The following is a 4,561-nucleotide window of genomic DNA, read 5'->3' as shown; positions in this document are numbered from 1 at the left end:
GGCAGGGAAAGGTGAGACAAGCTGGGCCTCACCTGCCTGTGGGTCCTTTTCTGTTTTGCCCCTCTGTTTTCCCCCCTCCCTCCCCTGGTAACGAGGATAGATTGAAGAACACAGACACCAACTTAAAGAATAAGTGTATGAGTTTACTTTAGTGCAAGACAGTAAAGAATTCCAAAAGAAGCAGTGGCTTATGAAAGGATACACTTAGCAATGCATCTAATCATTACTACAGAGAAAGTCTTGTAGTGATTGAGAGAGAGATACATCACCAGTTCTCTTAAGTCTTGGTGCGACGGAGAAATGTCCGCGATGTCCCTCACACTCGCGTGATGCCCAGTGCAGAATGCCCAACAGACCATTGACTTGTGCGCTGCAAACTTAACTTCAGTCTTAAGTTCAAACCAAAAAGGGGCAGTATCCCAAGGAGGAGACTCCAAGTTAACAAGCTCCAATCAGCCACAGTAACGGAAAGATTCCAGGCAAACCTTCCAACTAGGCTCGAAAACCATTCCATAGATTCTACAGATTCCTCTCCTGAAACAATTTGGCACCATATTAAAAACAGCATCCTGCAGTCCTCTGAAGAAACCTTAGGGTTCTCCTTCAAGAAGAACAAGGACTCGTTTGATGAAAACAATCAAGAGATCCAGGAATTGTTGAGGAAGAAGAGAACTGCCCACCAAGCACATCTTGCTCAGCCTTCCTGTCACATAAGAAAAACAACCTTTCGTCTCGCATGCAGCAAACTCCAACAGCAACTCCGTGACATCCAGAACAAGTGGTGGACCGATCCAGCTGAGAAAACTCAATTATGCGCAGATACAGGGGATCACAGAGGATTCTATGAGGCCTTGAAAACAGCATACGGACCTACATACCAGGTCCAAAGCCCCCTGCTCAGTGCAGATGGTCAAACGCTTCTGACAGATAAAACCTCCATTCTGAATCGTTGGTCTGACCATTTTCAGGCTCTTTTCAGTACCAACCGTGCAGTTCAAGACTCAGCAATTCAGTCCATCACACAACAACCGGTGAAATACGAATTGGATACTGCCCCCACTTTAGGAGAAACCCTCAAGGCCATACAGCAGGTGAAAATCGGCAAGGCAGCTGGGGTTGATGGAATTCCACCTGAAATCTGGAAACATGGGGGCCTTGCTCTCCATGCTAAATTTCATGAGTTTGTGGTGTGCTGTTGGGAACTAGGCCAACTACCATCAGACCTTCGTGATGCAGTCATCATCACCTTGTATAAGAAAAAAGGAGTTAAATCAGACTGTTCAAATTACTGTGGTATTACTCTGCTCTCCATTGCTGGCAAAATCCTGGCAAGAATACTTTTGAACAGATTAATATCTGCTAGAGCAGAAGGAATTCTACCTGAAAGCCAATGTGGTTTCAGAGCCAACAGGAGCACCACAGACGTGGTATTTGTTCTCAGACAACTGCAAGAGAAGTGTAGGGAACAGAACAAAGGTCTCTATGTAACCTTTGTTGATCTCACCAAGGCTTTCGATACTGTGAGCAGAAAAGGTCTGTGGCAGATTTTGGAACGTTTAGGTTGTTCCCCCAAATTCCTTAAAATGATCATCTCACTCCATGAGGATCAGCACGGCCAAGTCAGATGTGGTGATGCACTTTCTGAGCCCTTTCTAATCTCCAATGGTGTGAAACAAGGCTGCATTCTTGCACCAACCCTATTCACAGTCTTTTTCAGCAGGATGCTCCAAAGGGCCACGGCAGACCTCGATGATCAGGACGGTATCTATATTCGATACTGTACTGATGGAAGCCTTTTCAACCTAAGGCAACTGAAGGCCCACACCAAGACCTTAAACCATCTTGTCCGGGAGCTGCTTTACGCTGATGATGCTGCCCTTATCGCTCACACAGAAGCAGCTTTTCAGCGTTTAACATCCTGCTTTGCTGAGGCTGCTGAGCTCTTTGGGCTGGAAGTCAGCTTGAAGAAGACAGAAGTTCTCTATCAACCTGCACCTCAGGAAGTCTTCCATCATCCCCATATCACCATTGGAGAATCAGAGCTCAAATCAGTCCAGCAGTTTAATTACCTGGGCAGCCTCATCTCCTCGGACGGTGAGATTGATGGAGAGATAGACAACAGGTTAGCAAAGGCATAGAGAGCTTTTGGAAAACTCCATTTAAGAGTCTGGCGTAATAAACACTTGAAGAAAAGTACCAAGATCAATGTTTACAGAGCCATTGTGCTGTCTACTCTCTTACATGGTTCCAAATCATGGGTCATCTACCGCCACCACCTGCGACTCCCAGAACGCTTCCATCAACGCTGCCTCCGTACAATCCTAAACATCCACTGGTCAGATTATGTGACCAATACATCTGTTCTAGAACAGGCAGCAGTCACAAGTATTGAGGCCATGTTGCTGAGAACACAGCTGTGTTGGGCAGGGCACGTCTCCAGGATGAAGGATCACTGCCTCCCCAAGATCGTGTTCTATGGTGAACTTGCCACCGGTTGCCGCAAGAGAGGAGCCCCGAAGGGGAGATACAAGGACTCCCTGAAACAACAACTCAGCCTCGGCCATATTGATCATCATAACTGGTCTACTCTGGCCTCAAATCGGGAGGCCTGGAGACACTCCATCTATAATGCTGCCGCTTCCTTTGAGAACGCACGCAGGATCACTCTCGAGGAGAAAAGACAGCGCAGAAAGAACCGTGTCTTGCAGAATATACCACCTAAGGAGTCTTTCTGCTGTGCCTTTTGCAATCTATCTATTGCAATATATCTATTTTGCAATGTCTATCTCGCATTGGCCTTATTAGCCACCAGCGTGTTTGTAACAAATGTGGATAAAGCCTTTCCCAAATCTTCGTTCGCGAAGCCCGGCCATGGTGGTCTGGGTACATCACCAGTTCCCCTAAGTAATCGTCATCATCCAGGCCGCCCTTCAGCTGGGGAGCCCCGTGGCAGCAAAGGCCTGGAGAAGCCTTTCCCGGTAACTGGGAAATCCTGTGCAGTGAGTCCACTCGTAGGTGGGGCCTCCATCCTCTCCATGAGAGGGTCCAGCTTATACAGTGTTAAACAAACCAGCTGACGTCACTCGATTGGGGCAGAAAAACAATCTGCCTTTCTACCTCCATTGGTGTTCCCCTTCAGCCTGGCCAGGGCCCAGAGGGAGACCAAGGGAGTAGATTTGGAGCATTTACTATTAAATGCTTCATGGCCTTGACTGGTCACTAAATACAGAACTTATCACTACATTGAAATCAAATAGGAACCAGCTGCAACCATGTGAGGCCCTACTATTTTTCCTGACCTTGGCTGGAAAGAAAAGGCATATTTATAACACATACAGGCCTTACTAATTATTGATAACATGCTGAGCTAACAAGCATAAATGTGTGTTCTTTAGGCAGTGCTAAGCCTTATGTAGCATCTTGGATAATAAGCAGATATAGGGCGAAATACAATACTTGGTAGGAGAGCTCATCTTTTAGGTTAACTTTGGCTCAGGGCCGGATCTTCAGGCCCCAGCATTGCAGGTTCTTGCAGCAGCTGCAGGAGCAAAACTCTGGCAGTGAGCAGCCCAGAACAGTCCAGGGAAACCCCTTGACTTCCTGATGGCTCAGGCCATTGTGGCCTTAGAATGAAGCCTGTGGCCCCCTTTTCAAAGCTGAAGCCATATTCAATTGAGCTACAGAAAGCACCAATGAGAGGTTGAAAAGGGAGGACAATGTGCTCTGAGTTTCTTGTTCCCTCCCTGCTAAAGGACAGAGGGCAAAGGGAAAACCATTTCCAGATGATTTTACCTCCATCACCAAATTGAATTCCTGTGAGCTGAGGATTTCTGAGGGGGAGTGAGGAAGGAAAATATACACCCAGAGGAGAACCCTGAGAAGAGACCCTCTGGCAGGGAGCTTAAATCAGAGCCTTTGGGCATCCTTGAGTCAGAGAGCTGGTCTGCCTCTCAAGGAGGAAACATCAGTGTTATGGTTCCAAAGCCAGGGCGTGGAGCTTTGTGATGAATATTCACCCCATCCCCTCATCCTGTGGGGCAAGTTTTTGATAACCTGTTTGCTACGGTTTGTTTTAATTTTTTCTCTTCCCCTGCGTGGTCCAGAGGGCAGAGAAGCCTCCTGCCATTTTGTCTTTGTCTGGGGAAAACCATGTGGCAGCTGCCATTTGGGGCTTTTCTGTCCTGGGTTGGGGGGACTAGGAAACGATTTCCACCTTTTTGGTCTAAACCATTTTCCCTTGTTTCTTTGGAGTTTCTGCTATTTACTTTTTAAATTGTTATTTTTGTACTTTTATCTCTTCATTATATGGAAAGGACCTAGTATAATATGCCCCTTCACTGTTGGAGGGGGTAGGGAGAGGTTGAAACAAAGGGGAGTGACTTGTTGAGAATCTCAGTCCACCAGTAACTGTGCAAAGCCATCACAGTCAGTGACCCAGGATCATTGTTCTTTCTTCACAGACAGGAACATGAAGAAAATGGCGAAGGCCCAGGAATCCAAGATGGACAAGGAATTCCAGAAGCTCCGCCAAAGAATTCAAACTCTGGAACAAGAATTACAC

The 4,561-nt window shown here is 46.8% G+C and overlaps 1 long non-coding RNA gene across 1 annotated transcript; it reads left to right on the top strand.

The window, feature by feature from the left end:
* Nucleotides 1–3,778, top strand: LOC113979715. The gene is made up of 3 exons (XR_003537960.1): nt 1–52; nt 780–781; nt 3,539–3,778. It is a non-coding gene; the product is annotated as an uncharacterized LOC113979715 (long non-coding RNA).
* The last annotated feature ends 783 nt before the right edge of the window (nt 3,779–4,561 follow it).

This window comes from Neopelma chrysocephalum, unplaced genomic scaffold (genome assembly GCF_003984885.1).
Source record: "Neopelma chrysocephalum unplaced genomic scaffold, ASM398488v2 Primary Assembly neopelma1_88114, whole genome shotgun sequence".
Lineage (NCBI taxonomy): Eukaryota > Metazoa > Chordata > Aves > Passeriformes > Pipridae > Neopelma > Neopelma chrysocephalum.
The sequence above is the reverse complement of the archived record's forward strand: the minus strand, read 5'-3'. Positions and strand labels throughout refer to the sequence as shown.